Source organism: Setaria italica, chromosome III (assembly GCF_000263155.2).
Source record: "Setaria italica strain Yugu1 chromosome III, Setaria_italica_v2.0, whole genome shotgun sequence".
NCBI lineage: Eukaryota > Viridiplantae > Streptophyta > Magnoliopsida > Poales > Poaceae > Setaria > Setaria italica.
The window spans coordinates 12,624,087-12,641,395 of NC_028452.1; the positions used below are offsets into that span (position 1 = coordinate 12,624,087).

A 17,309-nucleotide genomic window follows, 5' to 3' on the forward strand; every position below is an offset into this window, starting at 1 on the left:
CTTATAGCTTCTGTAATAGCTTTCAGCAGATAGGATGAGGGGGCAATGGTCAGAAACCAAAGAGGCATCAGCCTGAAGTTTGCAGTGTGGCAGCATGACCCCCCAATCAGTGGAGCAAAAGAATCTGTCTATCCTAGTGTGAGTGACATGATTACTCCATGTATATTTCCTTCCTAACAAAGGGATTTCCTTTAACTCGAGATCCTGCACTGTATTTCTGAATGCCCCCATAATTCTTCTGTTTATGTTATCATTGCTCTTATCATCAGCATTCAAAATCATATTGAAGTCCCCCATTAAAAGCCATCTGTCAGATTGTACTGGTTTGCATTGCTTGATTTCATTGAGAAATTCCAGTTTTGAAGTATCATCCTGTGGTCCATAGACTCCAGTCACCCACCAGTCAAGGGGATATGTCCTGACCTCCAATTTGGCTGTCACTGTATTTTCACCAATTTGTGGCTCACTCAGCTTGTAATAGTCCTCATGTGCAGCAAGAAGAACACCCCCTCTTGTTTCCTGAGCTGCCAAGAAAGTGAAGTTCTTGGCAAATTGAGTGCCCAAAGTCTGTCACTATGAGAGTCAATGTCTTCCAGTTTAGTCTCTTGCAAGCATACCACAGTGGCTTTATGCTCAGACACCAAATCTCTGACCACCTTCGTTCTAGCTTTAGCATTCAACCCCCTCACGTTCCAGTTAAAAACAGTGCAATGTTGTTCATTCATTGTTGTGGAATTGTAACTCAAATAACAATCTGCTCAAGACCGGACCCCCAAAGCAGTCTTCAGTTACTTTCAGTGTTACTTCCTCAACAGTTGGTAAGAAAAAAGAAACATGCAACTTGCAGCTGATTAACACACACATCCAGCAGGTTACACCCCACCAATTATTATGCCAACAGACACACCACCTGACAACAAAGACTTCACTAAACAAAACATACAAAACTAAAGCCGTTGGCTTGAACTTCATGGTTGCTTGGTAGATGATGGTTTTCAGGTTACTTTTATTCCCTCCAGAATGAGCAGCTTCTGTACGAAGAAACAAGATCGCTGGACTCCACGTCCCTTTTATGCAAGACAAGGCTGAGCAAAGAAATAACTTCCGCATGTACGGACGCTGGACGAACTGTGGTGATGAAGGACGCCAGGATCCGACAGCTGAGCCGGGGACCGTTGCCGTCGCTATCGGTGTGAATCACGTGTTAGACAGAGGCTGAGGCTCAAGCTGATGCTGCCGTGCGACGCAGTCCGCACCATCAACAGTACAGAAACGCTAGCTAGCCGGGGACCGTTGCCACCCCTCTCCTATTTGAAGCCACCGTTCGATTACTCATGCATGATAAAGTAGTGATAACCTTCATCTTGCCACCATCGAGCTAACCAGAAAAATCAGCCGGCCATGGAGAAGAAGACCGTCGTGCTGTACCCCGGCCTCGCCGTCAGCCACTTCGTCCCCATGATGCAGCTCGCCGACGCCCTCCTGGAGGAGGGCTACGCCGTCACGGTCGCCATCATCAACATTACCAAGGACCAGAACATCGCCTTCGCCGCCGCCGTCGACCGGGTCGCAGCCTCCAAGCCGTCGGTCACGTTCCACACGCTCCCTCGGATCAACAACCCGCCCACCGTTACCAACGATGCGCAGTTCCTCATCGGGTACTCGGAGCTGCTCAGGCGGTACAACGAGCACCTCGGTGAGTTCCTCTGCTCCATGCCTCCGGGAAGCGTCCACGCGGTGATCCTGGACTTCACGTCCAACGTGGCGCTCGACGTCACCAAGGAGCTCGGGATCCCGGCTTACACCTTCGTCGCCTACAGTGCTTCCGCCCTCGCGGTATATCGCTCCAGCTTTGTTCCATCCGCACGGGGGGTCAGCTAAGCTTCAAGGAGCTCGGAGACTCTCCTCTCGACTTGTTTGGTGTCCCACCCGTGCCGGCTTCCCATCTCTTCCGTGAAATGCTCGAGGACCCAAAGAGTGAGATATACCAAGCGCTGGTGAACATGTACTGCAGGAATCTGGAGGCAAACGGCATGCTGGTGAACACGTTCGCGTCTCTAGAGGCTCTGGCACTGGGGACTCTCAAGGACCCGCGGTTTCTCCCCGGAGGTGAGTTCACGGTGCCTCCGGTGTACTCCGTCGGGCCACTTGTGGAGAAGGCTGGTGAGACCAAAGGAAAGCACGAGTGCCTCACATGGCTCGATGAGCAACCGGAGCACAGTGTCGCGTTCCTCTGTATTGGAAGCTTGGGATTCCACTCGGAGGACCAGCTCAAGGATATTGCCGTTGGCCTCGAGAGATCCGGCCACCGGTTCCTCTGGGTGGTGCGAGCACCTCTTCGTGACAACACGTTCGCGGTCCATGGTGACCCGGACCTCGACACACTCCTGCCGGAGGGATTCCTGGAGAGGACAAATGGCCGTGGCCTCGTCGTCAAGCTATGGGCACCGCAGGTGGACGTGCTTCGTCACAAGGCGGTAGGCGCATTCGTCACGCACTGCGGGTGGAACTCTGTGCTAGAGGGGGTCATGGCTGGTGTGCCGATGCTCTGCTGGCCTCAGTATGCAGAGCAGAAGATGAACAAGGTGTTCATGGTGGAGGAGTTTGGGGTTGGTGTGGAGGTGGTCGGGTGGCAGCAGGGGCTGGTCAAGGCTGAGGAGGTAGAGGCCAAGGTAAGATTAGTGTTGGAGAGTGAAGAAGGGGCCCGACTCCGGGCGCGGGTGACGTCGCTCAAAGAGGCTGCAGCCATGGCCTGGAAGGAAGGTGGGTCATCGCGTGCAGCATTTGGTCAGTTTTTGTTAGATGTGGCGGACCTAGAGGGACGTACACGTGCTTGATGCATTGGTGCCTCTTGTTACTACAAACATGCATGCGCACATTGTGCCTGTGATGTTCAATTATACAGCAGAACAACTACAATTTGGAAAGGATTCTTGCTCTTCTTTTTTATTGTTTGCTCCTAGAGGGACTAGGAGAGACTGAACATTCAATCTGATGTATGCATCGAGTACTCTTCGTGGCATAACACCAATATCAATGTTCTTTTTTTTCCCGAGGAGAGCCACTTTCAATGTTTTGCCCTTGTTTATTTTTTAGAGATGGAAGAGTATATTAAATCCATTCTTAAAAGTAAACTTCCCAATGCACAGGTTGTTGTTTGTTGAAATTATTGCTTTTTTTCTGTATTTTATCTTCTTTACCAATACACTAGCAAATATGCCCGTGCGTTGCTATGGGTACATAAAAACTACATCGATATATTACCATACTATATAATATGGTCTATATGTAGCTAATTATATTTTAATATGACTTAATATGTACCTTTTGATGAAATGGATGTAGTTGAGAGTTCTAAGAGTAATATCTATTTAGATGTTTGCAAATTAATCAATTAATGTATGGACTTATAAATTATGGTTATGAACCACAAATTTGATTGTTGCATATCATTTTGTACCTTTTTTCAGATAATGTCTTGTGTGTTGAATATAATCCGATGAGAAGGACTGCATTGAAACTTTATATTTATTTCAATGCCCTTATTACCTACCTAAAGGACCTTTCTTTGAAAAATATGTTTGTAAAGGGTTGTCATCTAAAAATCCAAGACTCATCTAAATATCTTACAAACTTCTGAAGTTTTGTATTTAGAGCAATCACTTTATTCTGAGGTAAAAACACGGTACATAGAGAATGGTACACCGATAATGCGAGTAACATCTGCAGAATTACTGCATATGCTTACAGTGCTCCAAGTGTTATTAATAGTTGGAACTATGACAGCAAATTCTTCACTAGTGAAGCTAGGATACATCTTCTGCATCCACTATCCAAAATCACACCAAGTAGTCCACACGTGGCATTACAGGATGGATAACCCACATGGTGACGCATTCAAGCAACCACCGCAGTCCCAACAGAGCTGGAAGTAAGAACAACATCAGATTCAGACCGATCTTGACCATCCCATATCTCGGGCAAAGCTTCCTTGATGTTATGAATGCTCTCCAGAGCATGGTCAGCCACGAGAACAAGTGTCGACCTGCCAACATGCAAAATTCAGGAAGTTTTGTAAATTAAGTTTTTCCTTTGAACAAGATGATGGTTAATGTGGAATCTGGGCTATGTACGACGTCTTACAATCACAAGATGGAAGCCTGCAACCTTTCCTGAAGCTATGTTCCGAGTGCTGTTGTCAAAAAAATATCTGAAAAATATATAGAAGGTAAATTTCCACCGGGGCATTCCTTGCTTGTTTGAACGTGTACTTGGTCATGTTTCAGAGAGGAGAATTCTTACTGTCTTCTTAGGATCAACATTTGCAATTCGAATTGCAGCTTTCATGCCTTCAATGGAGGGCTTGCAGAGGATGGGTGATTTGGGTCTGAACCCATTTGATTCATTCAGATCAACCAAGTCGGCAAATGTTTCATCCTTGAACAGCATGCAATTCTGGGACTGAGCATATCAAACCATTGCAAGGATTCAGTGTCTCAAAGCATATCACACCATCAAAGCAACCCTGTAAACCCAGCCTGTGCAGAGCCTCCTCCGCATGTGCTTTGTCAGAGTTTGTGAATACCTGCAACAACCAAAATTAGGTTGGTAAAAATGCTCTCTTAATCATTTTTTCAAGCATGTCATTTGTGAGTACAGCAACAAAACAGAAAAACCGGTGCTTCTCATACTATTTTTCTCTATGGAATTGAAAGTAGGAGGGTCCTCAAAACAGGGTTGGGCCTCAGATTGTGATATGGCAAGGTACCATGAACATTTGCATGAAACTCATCATTGTCAAACTCGTAGCCTAATGCCTACGGAGAATAGCGATTGTGTGATTAGAAAGGAGAAGAAAATGTACAGGTCATGGTAAACACTCAATGAACAACTAATGAAATATGAGTTGTACCTTAAGGCTAGCCATTGTGGTGCCCCATCCGCGACCTCGGGGACGACCTCATCCTTGAGATCAGCCCTCACCTGCCGCGCCTTCCTCGCCGCCGTCCGATCGTCCCCTGAATTGCGCCGCTGATTCCGCGCGCTCCGTGGGGATCTTGTTCTCGCGGACGACCGCTCGTGGGAGGCGCTGCAGGAGGACCAGTCAGGCCTCCTCCGCCCCATCGACACCAAGACCCTCGTCCACGCGTAGTACCGCCGCCGCCTCCTGCTCCGATCCGCCGCTGCCGCCGCGGCCCGCATCTAGAAGGGTCGAGACGACGAGTGCACGCAGCCGCAGGCCGCCGCCAAGCGCCCGGCCGACCTCGCCGCCGAGGCCGCGCGGGGTAGCGGCAGGGCGCCCCGCTCCGGCCTCCGCCCGCGCCCAATCCCCTCCTGCGCCTCTCTGTTGTGGAGAAAGGAGAAGCCTTTTCCCCTTAACCCCCTCCCTTCCCTCCTTTTCCCACCCGAGCCCCCCTCTCTTCAGAATATGGACTGCGGGTTCATTACCAAAAACTTGAGGGGCTTTTTTGCAAAATGACCATGACGGTTGGAGGGAGGGGAACGAGGGAGCTGAGCTCTTTCCCCTTTAACCCCCTCGCTTTCCTATTTTTTTCCAACCGAGCCCCCCTATACTCAGAATTGGACTGCGGGTTGATTTCACGCAACGTCAGGGTTTTTTTTGCAAAATTAGGGCGACGGACGAAAATTACTAGCAGAGACGTTGCTTGCTTTAATAATAGGTATAGATAGACGGACAATTAACTTTATTTTGTGAGTAAAGAAAGCTCTTTATTAACTGAACAGATTTGTTGTTACAATCATTTTGGATAAGGTGTGACACGCACGCAGGAGTTCCTCAACCAAACTGCAGAATGTAGTCTAGCTAACAAAGCTAATTCATTTGCTAGCTGATTACCCTCTCTCTCTTACTTGAGTCATCCTCCATTCGCCAAGCAGTTGGGATAGCTCAGTTCTGACTTGTCGATGTTCTCGCTCTGCAAGGCCGCGACTACTCATGCGCAATCCGATTCAATTATCACCGGCTGCCGACACCGTTGTGTAGCTAGGCGAATTCCTTCCACACATGCTGTGGTCTCGGCTACTGCAGCTCCTGCGCGTCTGAATAGTACGCGCCATGCACTGAAGTGCACATTTCCTTTACTGTCACGCGCGACCACTCCTATATTCTGTTAAGAAAAATATGTGTGATGTCTATGCGATTTATCATAGCGAAATGTAGCACTAGAGCGGCCTACACGCATGCGACGGTAACGTGCAATAATGCAGTCCGCAGTGGTTCAAAAGCACCTTGTGTTTGGCTGCTTGCAACATTATTCTCTAACTCTCGTCTGGTTTCAGATAGTTTCGTACTCCCTCCCTCCGTTCCAAATTATGTTCCAAATTACAAGTTATTTTAATTTTTTTGAGAGTCAAACTATTTTACGTTTGATTATAGAGAGGATAATAAAGATTTATGTCACCGAATAGATATACTATGAAAATATATTTAAGGAAAAAATAATAGTACTTCTTTGATATCATGAATGTTAGTACTTTATTGTATAAATTTGGTCAAACTTGAGATGTTTTGACTCTCTAAGAAAGTTGGAAAGACATAATTTGAAACGGAGGAAGTATTGCTCATTTTTAGTGGCTAGCATCGGTCGACAGCTAGCCAAACAAGCTAGCTGATCGAGCGTGGTCCTGTTCATTATATACACGTGGAATTTGAGCCGTATTCCGGTAGGTTCTAGTTCTTGTCACTTTAGTTCAGGGCGACAACAATTGAGCTGGGTGCTGCTGCTATAAAGGTACTCTTTAACTTGTCACCCGTCTTCTCCTAGTTTCAAACCATTGCTCAATTACTCAGGCACAATAACCTTCATCCAGGTTCCTTGCGGCCTGCTAGCCACAAAAGCAAGCCACAGCCATGAAGAAGACTATCGTTCTCTACCCTGGCCTCGCCGTCAGCCACTTCATCCCCATGATGCAGTTTGCCAACAGCCTCCTAGGGGAGGGATACGCCGCCGTGGTCACCCTCATCAATGTTACCATGAAGCACAACATCCCCTTCGCCGCTGACGTCGACCGAGCCGCAGCCTCCAAGCCATCGGTCACCTTCCACACGCTCCCCTCGGATCCAAAACCCTCCCACCATCACCAACAACGTGCAGCTGCTTCTCGGGTACTTCGAGCTCATAAGGCACTACAACAAGCACCTCCATGAGTTCCTCAGCTCCTTACCTCCACGAAACATCCACACAGTGATTGTGGACTCACTGTCCAACGAGGCACTTGATGTCACCAAGGAGCTAGGAATCCCTTCTTACGTTTTCTTCACCTCAAATGCCTCTGCCCTCGCTGCGTTCCTCCAGGTTCCTTGGGTCTGCACGGAGGGTCCGCCAAGCTTCAAGGAGCTAGGAGACGCCACTCTCAACTTTCATGGTGTCCCACCCGTGCCCGCTTCTCACCACATGGGTGAAATGCTCAAGGACCCCGAGAGTGAGGTATACAAGGTGATGACAAAATCGTATAGTAAGAATCTGGAGGCAGATGACATACTGGTGAACACGTTCGCATCGCTAGAGGCTCGGGCAGTGGAATTGTGGAAGCCCTCACGAACCCTTGGTTTCTCCGCCAAAGTGGGTTCACGGTGCCTCCGGTGTAGTGCGTCGAGCGACTCGTCGAGAGTGCCGCTAGCACAAAAGAAAAGCATGAGTGCCTGGCATGGATCGACGAGTAACCAGAGCATAATGTTTTGTTCCTTTGCTTTGGAAGTGTAGGGGCCGCCAACCACTCGAGCGGTATTGTCAGACCTCGAGAGATCTGGCCACCGGTTTCTGTGGGACGTACTCGGCAACCTACCGAGGAGTATCTTGAGATAGTAGATTGGTTGGTGGGGATTGTCGAACCTGGAATTTGATGGTAAAAGCGAGGACACAAATTTATACAAGTTTGGGCCGCCAGAGTAGCGTAAGACCCTACGTCTTGTTTGAGGTGTTATATATTGCGCCCTGCACTTGGGTGTTGTTTGGTGTTGAGAATTTGATCCTCTATTGTGGTTCTATGAGGTCTTCGCCTACCGATCTAGTAACCCCTGTCCTCCTTTATATACTGTAGGGGGCGGGATTACTGGTCGGTTACAAGGTAGGAGTCTTAGTAGGATTACAATGTATGAGTCCTAGTAGGGTTACATGGGAATTCTAGTAGAAGTCCATCTTCTTCCTTCCTTGCGGGTACCGGGGATCTATCCCCGACAAGCCCCCGAGCACTTCATAGTCGAATGCAGCAGTCTTCGAGAACTTTTCAGATCCTCACCGAGTAGTTTAGTGCTCCTCGAGTACTTTGTCTGGCTTAATCTTTAAAGTTCCTCGAAACTACCATGAAGCTATGGTGTGCTCAAGCTCTTGATCGTCTTGATTTTGTAATCTTCATCTTTGGAATGTGATATGGAGGGCGGCGAAAGTCGCACTCCATATGAAGTAGCCCCTGAGCCTTAGGTTGAATTGAAGAATCAGATTGAGGGTCAATAAAATCTTAAATCTTCTTCTTTCATCTTGAAAAAATCAACTGTTAGGTATAGCTTATCAGCCCCCGAGTCTTGAAATGATTAAATAATCAATTCGAGGGTCTAGCGAGCTTAATCTTCATGCCAATCATTATCTGAGTAGTTTTGCGGCATCCGGCCCCAAGCTTATGCGTCAGGTGAGCCGTAGAAGCCACTTCGAGTAGTTATTTGAGGCTTAGCCCCCGAGCTTGGAAGCTAGTTGAGCCATTGGAGATATTGCAGGTAGTAATCGGCGCTTAGCCCCCGAGCCTAGGAGCTAGCGTAGCTATTGGAGGTACGCTGAGCGCCCTGGAGAGTCGTCGTCAAAGATTGACCTCAAAAAATGCATATATTATGTAGCATATTTGTAGAATATTGGAACTACTAAAATTTATTTAGTGATGAATATAATGTAAATGTTGTGTGTCATGCTCTTATTTTGGCCATATTTTTCCCGAGTAGTTAGCCTGTTACGTTTAGACTCTTAGTCCCTGCTTAGCCATTGCCACTGTGTGTGATATCTTTGTCTCGTGTATGCATACCGGCACTGTTGCTATGAAGATCTTTGTCTTGCGTCCTAGTGTTTAGGTATGACAGAAGATCCAAGACTTTCATGAATTAAGGCTGTTCTGCTCGAGTAGATTAACAACCGCTAAGAGAAGATATTTAAAATAAGTAGTTGGTATTACACCAAAAAGACTGCGAGATTGCGTGTAAAGTAGTCATTGAAACTTTTCTACCTTTTTGGCTAGAAGAGCGTGTGTTGAAGCGCATAGGATTTGTGCCTCCGTAGGGTGTGACCGCTGTGAGCCTCCAACACTCAGTGCACCAAACCCGTGGCCGTAGCCTCCGAAATTCAATGTACCAAGCCTGTTGGCGGAGCTTCAAAAACTCAGTGTACAAACCCGTGGCTATAGCCTCCGTAATTTGGTGTACCAAGCCCATGACTGTTGGTTAACATGCCCCAGGAATAATTGGCAAACCGTAGCTTTGAAGGGTAATTTTCGTCGAGAGGTGTACACAAATAAGTAGTCGGCGCGTTGCCCTGCATGTGGAAAATAACCAGGAAAATTTATATGAAATAATTAAAAAAATAACTTAGCTTGATTCATGGACGATTGTTGATAAAGCCGTAGCAGTCGTCGTGAAGTCGTGATGGTTGTTGATGAAGCCGACTAGTCGGAGTCGATTCCGACTAGTTGTTCCGACTAGTTGTCGACGGTGTGAGGTCCACCCTCGACTAGTTTTCTAGCCGAGATGAGTAGTTGAAGTAGTCGTTAGAGAGCCGACGTAGACGTCTTGCTCTTGCAGAAGTAGTTGATCACATCGTCGGAGATTTATTGATGTTGCCACACAAGCTGAAGTCCTTCTGGTAGCTTTTTTGGTGTGTGCATAGCTGAATACACCATTGATTTCCAGCACCAGAGGGAACAGTGGTAGCTGTTTCTTTATTTTGATGCTTAGCGCGATTTTCCGTCTCCGATCAACAAAGCTGGTCTCCTCTTCGGACTCGACTAAGGAAATCGATTCCCTGTAGAATTCCTTTTTGACGCTGTCCAATTCTATTCCATCTCGATCTTGATGCTTGGAAACGATCAGCGGCTGGTGAATTGCTCCACTCCACACTCCGTTTTGAATTCCAATTCGGCGAGAACAGATGCTACCTCGAAATATAGCTTGTCTGGTGACTTCGCCTCAGACTCCGACGCAGTTGGACACCGAGTCGCTAATTGGATAGGAGAACAATGTTCTTGTCTTATAGAGTAGATTGATCTTGATGAGGTCCTTCAAGCTCACCCGATGATCTCGACGGTCACCCCTACCTGGCACGCCAGATATCGGTGTTTTATACCCGGCAACCTACTGAGGGGTATCCTGACGTAATAGATTTGTTGGTGGGGGATCGTCGGATCTGGAACTTGATGGTAAAAGCGAGGACACAAGACACAGATTTATACAGGTTTGGGCTGCCAGAGTAGCGTAATACCCTACGTCCTGTTTGGGGTGTTGTATATTGCACCCTACACTTGGATGTTGTTTGGTGTTGAGAATTTGGTCCACTGTTGTAGTTCTATGAGGTCTTCGCCTACCGATCTAGTTACCCTGTCCTCCTTTATATACTGTAGGGGGTGGGATTACTGGTTGGTTACATGGTAGGAGTCTTAGTAGGATTACAATGTATGAGTTCTAGTAGGATTACATGGGAAATCTAGTAGAAGTCTGTTGAAAATGCATCTAGGCCCCTAAGTGGGTTTTGGTGAATTGAATGACAGAACGATTAAAGGACTAACTTGTTGCCTAAGATTGTGAGCAGGTTTATATTAGTATACTCATGTTATAATATTAACTCATCAAGTGAATGGTTATCATATGGGTCACAATGAAGGTAGCAAGCAAGTATGTGATCCCTTTAAGACAAATAAAAGAACAACAACAAGCAAGAGTTGAATGAAGCTTGGGGATGAGTTTCATAGGTTGATCTATAACTCTCCAAGCAACTTGATAGCTTGTCTTACCAAGAGAAAAGGGGTCATCAAGAAAAGTATGAAATATTCATAAGAAGGAAAATTGCAAGACTTCATAAGGAAAAGACACGAGCATATGATCTATTCATTGGTCTCAAATGAGATTTCATTTATTGATGTCAAAAGCAAAGCTAAACTCAATGTGGGAAGAATGGGTGAAGAAATCAAACGAGGTACTAGAGATGAGGGACTAAGCAAGCTTTGGATAAGCGACGGCTTGTGCTATGTGCATATTGCTAGGGTGAAGTAGCTAGTATCTGGGAGATTTCGAGGTATCATTTCTAGGCCTTACCGAGGGAAGAAATGCAACGCATCTAGTCTATCATGGTTGGTGAAATGGAGTGACTTAAGATTCCAAGCACACTTTATCATAGACAAAGGAGAGTCTCAAGTCACTAGCTCAAGTTGGATGTGCTCAAGTTGAAGGTTAGGTTGAAAGCCCTCAAGTATCTAAAGATGAAAGTATGGCAAGAATGAAGACTTACAAGCTCAAGTGGATGTTATGGTATTTATATTTACCCTTGAGTATAGGTATGCCGTACTATCAAGAGGGATGCAACATTAGCTAATTGACAACACCAAAAGTGCTCTTAGTTGACCTATGTGAGTTTCACCCTGAGAGATATCCCTGAGTGAATTAAAAGATTCCAAATCTTCCTTTTAAGGGATGGCTTATCCTTTAGGTCAAACAAAAGTGAGTGTTGAAAACTTAGAATTGTCCCAGCCAGACCGGTCTAGGGGCCAACGGCTAGTTTTCAATATGGACCGGTTTGACCGGTCTAGCAGATCGGTCTGATTGGTTTGCCTAGTGTGCCAACGGCTAGTTTTTGTGCTTTGGGGTATTTATACCCCACGACCTCCATTCTTGGGGGTTGCTACTCCTAAGGCAAAAATAGTATTCCTAGCTCATCCTAAGCCAGGCCAAAGCCAAGAAAAGCTCTCCCCAACCCCTCTTTGTGAGGTTGTGTGATTCTAGTGAAATCTTGTGAGTTGGGTGTGAGAGAGAAGTCAAGTAAGAGCAATTGTGAGCTGAGAAGAGCAATCCATAGCTTGAGCACTTGTGGTTCATGTTGAAAAACCTTTGAAGCATTTGTTACTCTTGGAGGTTTGACTCCTAGATGGCTAGGTGTCGTCGGCTAGCTCCCAAGGTGTGGTGAGCAGCGGCAAGTTTGTGAGGGTTGTGATCTTGCCTCTGAAAGGGAAAAGATCAACTAGTGGAGACGAGGAAAGTGGTTGAAAGAGACCCAGCTTGTTGGAAGGGAGTTGGAAAAGACTCGTATTGCAATAGGCTCCTCAATAGAGACGTAGGATTCATTGGGTTGAATCTAAACTTCGGACAAACAAATCCTCGTGTCTTCATTGTGGTTTGCATTACTTGTTGGATTCTAGCAATTTACTTGTGCTTCCGCTTCGATCTACTTGGGTGTGTCATCACTATATGCAGGGACCACTTCATACTACTGAATATCATCTACAAGTAACACTCCTCAAGTTTGGTAATTGCTAGAAGTTGAAGAGGGGAAGAGCAGCTGTTAGTCAGCTGCATTGCACCAGACTAGTCTGACCGGCCTGTCCAGGCAGCAGAAACTTAAGTGGTTTGAATTTGGGTAAAAATTGTCAATTCGCCTATTCACCCCCCTTAGGCGACATCAAGATCCTTTCAGTTGGTATCAGAACTTGGACTCACATTTAAACTTAACTATCATGAGAAAAGATGTCAACAATAAGTGAGGTAACTTTTGAGCCACTCAATTGCGATGGCTCAAACTACGTTTCTTGGTCTGCTTATGTACTCAGTACTCTCAGGATCATGGGTCCATCATTTGAGCACATTTTAGTTGCTAGCATTCTTCCTCCAAGTTTTGATATTGACCATATTGATTGGTCCGAAATCACTCAAAAGGAGTTAGAATGCTCGCAACTCAATGCTTGTGTTATTAACTTCTTGCGTAGCAATCTTTGTGAAGATCTTCAGGATATTATCTTTGACATTGAAGAAGTTCGCAATGATGCACATCTCATTTGGAAGCTTCTCATTGCAACTTATGCTACTCCCGAATGCATTAACGAAGACCAAGTAGAGGAAGAGTTACCTAAGGAGTGCTCTAAATCATGTCAAATCAGCATGCACACTCAAGTATCACTTCTCGCTGAAAAGAAAGGCCAAGATGATCAAGACATGGTTCCTCTGCAGGAACTGGTCAGACTGGTTGGACAAACCGATCAGACCGGCTCAAGTAGAGAAACCAGTTCAGTGAGTGCCACGACCACTTATGAAGGCCCAAGCCAAGCTTCATTCCCTACAAGCTCCATTACTTCAAATGATGAAGCTGATTTGTGCCTAATGGCCAAGAAAAAGGAAGAAGAAGGTTAAGAAAGAGAAAAGCAAAAAGGTTGAGTTGTCAAGTTCTTCCAAAGAACTTGAGTTACTCAAATCTGATCATGACTCCCTAGTTTGTAAGTATAATTCATTAGCAAAAGATTATGCATGTATTACTAAACTCTATCTTGTGTAGCATCATTAGAGGAGGTCAATGAAGTGCTTATAGCTCAACTTGACATGCTCACTAGTAAGCATAAGGCTTTGCAAGCCACTCACAAGGAACTTGAGTGTTCCCATGAGAGGCTTGTGGAATCATATGCTATACTAGACATAGCTCATGAGGTTATGGTAACATCGCTAAAGACTACCCAACCTCTCACACACACATGCTCATGCTCACAAGTAGAAATCAATTCATTTAGTACTAACCCTTGTTGTTCTCAAACAAGCCAATCTAGCATTGAGCATGTATTTGTAGAATCTTGTGATGACCTAGTAGCTCGAGAAAATGATGAACTAACGCAAGAGGTCGAAAGGCTCAAGAAAGACTTGAGTGAATTGAGAGGAAAGAGTCAAGTGCAACCTTCTCAAGATAACCATGAAGACATGGTGAAGAAACTTGAGAAAGGATCAACCGACACTTGCTCAACTCCTCAACTTCATCTCAAAAACAACAAGAGCAAGATTCAAGAGGAGAACAACTTTAAGCATATCAAGTGCTTCAATTGCTCAAAAATGGGGCACTTTGCATCAACATGCCCCAACAAGCTCAAAGAGAAGAAAACTTTCTCAAATAAGCAAAGAATATGCTACAAGTGCAAAGAGAAGGGACATATCGGTGCTACATGTTCGATCGAAGCCAATGGGGGTAAAACTGACCCAGACCGGTTAGACCGATCAAGGTTAGTGAAGTCCCTCTTCACCGCAGCAAGAAGAAGAAAGCCACACCGGTGGCCAAAATGTCCAGTGGCAAGTGCAAGCAAGAAAAGCAAGAAGATACAGTGTCAAGAAAAGACAAAATTCATATTTGCTACACTTGCTGGCAAAAAGGTCAGATGGGCAAGGATTGTCCCAATGGTAACGTTCTCAACTCCAACCTTGTCCATTATGATTTTAGCAATCTTAGGAATGACAAAGTTGGTACTTATGCTATAAAAGTGATTGACTCACCTCAAACTAGCGTAAGAGCCATTTGGGTTCCTAAGAATCTTGTGACTAACCTTCGTGGACCCAATAAGGTTTGGGTACCAACGAATGCTTGCTAAAACTTGCAGGATCAACGAGGTGCATCGGGTGCTTGGCTAAGACAAATATATCAAGGATGTATCAAAATGGCCAAGAGAAAAGCTATGTTGTCAAATTCACATAACCAATGCCATCTCGGTAACCAAGTGCTTATTGCAATGTCCTAAGTCAGTCATATCAGCTTATGAAACTCTGTATGGTACAATCTCACAAATTCTAAAAATATGTGTCATGAAAGTGACTTGGACTAAATTGTGAAGCTTACTCTCGTATGCCATATGATGTATTTAATGGCTCTCTATGAGAGCATGTATCCTGTTCTATTGCAGAAGTTTATAGAATGATTAATTAACTAACTCTTGGAACAAGACACAAGAAAGATGATCAAAATGGGATGTCTCTGACAAGACCGATCTGACCGGTCTGGACCTGAGCTGCAAATTGATGAGGTCACCAAGTCCTTGATCATCACATGGAACCTTGAAGATCATGCATCTTTGGCAGTAAGACCTTTGGCACTAACTTAAGTTGGCTAAGTGATACATGTGCCATGACCAAGATTGTGAATAATCTCCTCTCGTTCATCTATGGACAATGTGCAAATAACAAGAAATTCAAACTCTTCTTGCACCAATTTAGGGGGGACTTATTCAATGCTTGTGTCATTTGTGAGACTAACAATTTCTTCTAGTAAACTTTTAGTCTTGTATATTTGTGCACTTTATGCTATCTCATGGTATATTATGCTTTGGCTAAGAAAAATCAATGAGAGATAGCACTATTGTTAGAGAGTTAAGATACACACAAAAATAAATGGCTTAGGCAAAGGTATGCTTCTTATGCACTCTTGTCTCTACCTTATGCATCTAGGCTTTTTCTCATGCTAGTGTGTGCTCTTGCATGTGATTACCTCAAGTTACCTTAATGTGCCTCTTTTAGATATTTGGTTGATACCTTCTTAACATTGACCCTGCGTTATAGGCTTTCATATAAAGTAAGGTACGAACTAAATATACTAAAATGCTTCCTAACTTGAAGTGGTTGCATGCTCTATGTGACATAGGATAGATGTTTGGACATGCAACTAGCATGCATAGGATGTGTGTTATTTTGAAAATATTTGGCTCCTGTCCTTGTGACTCAATTGACCCTCTTGTGACTATTGTTCACCTTGATTGCTTGATGGCTAGTCACAAGTGGTGAGATTTTATCAAGTCCATATAATCTTTATCTATCTCTCTCACTTCTCTCTTGGAAAAACAAGAAATCTTGATCTACTTGGACTGCCAATAATCTCTCTAAAGATTTGTCAAGTTTGGATTCATGTCTATCAAAATGCTTTACCCAATCTTGAGAAGAAAGAAGTGGATCAAAACCATCCTCAGCATTCATCTTGTCGCCTGGGTCAGACCGGTCTGACCGGTCACCCAGGAAATTTCTCATTTTCACCCCTCCGAGCTTTTAACTATCTATACCTTTCTTCTTACCCCCTTTACTCCTCATTTCACCTGAGACCTATCCCCTCCTATCCTCAACACCGGCTCGTCTCATCCTTGGGTGATTTGGAGTTTTAACCAAGTTTTGGCTTGCCTCCTTGAAGGATTCATCTCTCCCAAGGCGGCCTGACCGGATTCTCAACCGGTCATCCGAATTCCTCTCAAGTTATTCTCTCCAAAGGTATTCAAATCACATTCTTGTCCGATCTATCATTTCCTTGTGTTGATGTGAAATCCCTATGGTAGATCATCTCTTGATGATCCTTAGAAGCTATGCTTGTGATATGACTCAATTCCGTTGGCTGCATTGACGAGGATCACGATTTAGGGTTAGACTGGATAGACCGGTCTAACCGGTTAGGTAGACCGGTCTGACTGGTCTATACAGTCCAGCCCCAAATCTTGAGTTTCTCATGCATGCTCAACTTTATTTGTAAAGGATTGCTTCTAGCACCTAATTTTTCATATTCTATCAGTTATGGCTTCCAGGATTGATGTATAGGACTATTGGTATATTTCTGGGTGCAACCAGTCTGACCGGTTGCTCAGACCGGTCTGACCGGTCTGGCCTAGAAATGTCCCAATTTTCCTAGTTCTTAGCTCTTTAATCCTTACATCCATCCAATCTTATTCCTGGTGTCTTACACTTTCTCTTTCACATATCTGTGACCCAAGATCAGTAGCCATGCCTAAGGGACCGCATGCCGAAAGAATTAAAAAGATAAGAGAGGAAGAACCGATTGTGCATGGAGCTAGCTCTTGATCTTTGAGGCCGCAAGGACAGAAAGAGCTCCTGCAGATGATGATATTGAGGAGTGTGAGGAGAGTGATCATGAGGCTAATAGTGATGACATTGAGGAGGAAGAGTTCACTATTCAGCATCGCAATGGCAAGGAGCCCGCTGGTAGTGATGGGAGCAGCAATGATAATGATGAGGGTGGAGAACATGATGATGATGGAGATGATGGTGGAGGCAATGATGGTGGTGGTGATGATGAGGACGACCGTCAGATGCCTAAGATACGTAAGCCTCCTTATCCTATATCAAGGGGGCCTACAAACTACTTTGGAGATGGTATGATTGGGCTTGCCAAGAGGCTAAGGAGAGAGGATACCTATAATGTGCCTAAGAATGATTTCGACTATAGATTTTAGAATTTATTTCAGCAGGATTACTACACCACCGTCATTCTTAAGAAAACCAAAATCACACATGAGGCACAGTGGGTAGA

At 45.1% G+C, this 17,309-nt stretch overlaps 2 pseudogenes; one reads left to right on the plus strand and one right to left on the minus strand.

Annotated features, from left to right (window-relative positions):
- The first annotated feature begins 1,032 nt into the window (after nucleotides 1-1,032).
- Nucleotides 1,033-3,055, plus strand: LOC101756728 (annotated as a pseudogene).
- A 550-nt stretch (nucleotides 3,056-3,605) lies between these two features.
- LOC101753908 lies at nucleotides 3,606-5,887 on the minus strand (annotated as a pseudogene).
- Between the last annotated feature and the right edge of the window lie 11,422 nt (nucleotides 5,888-17,309).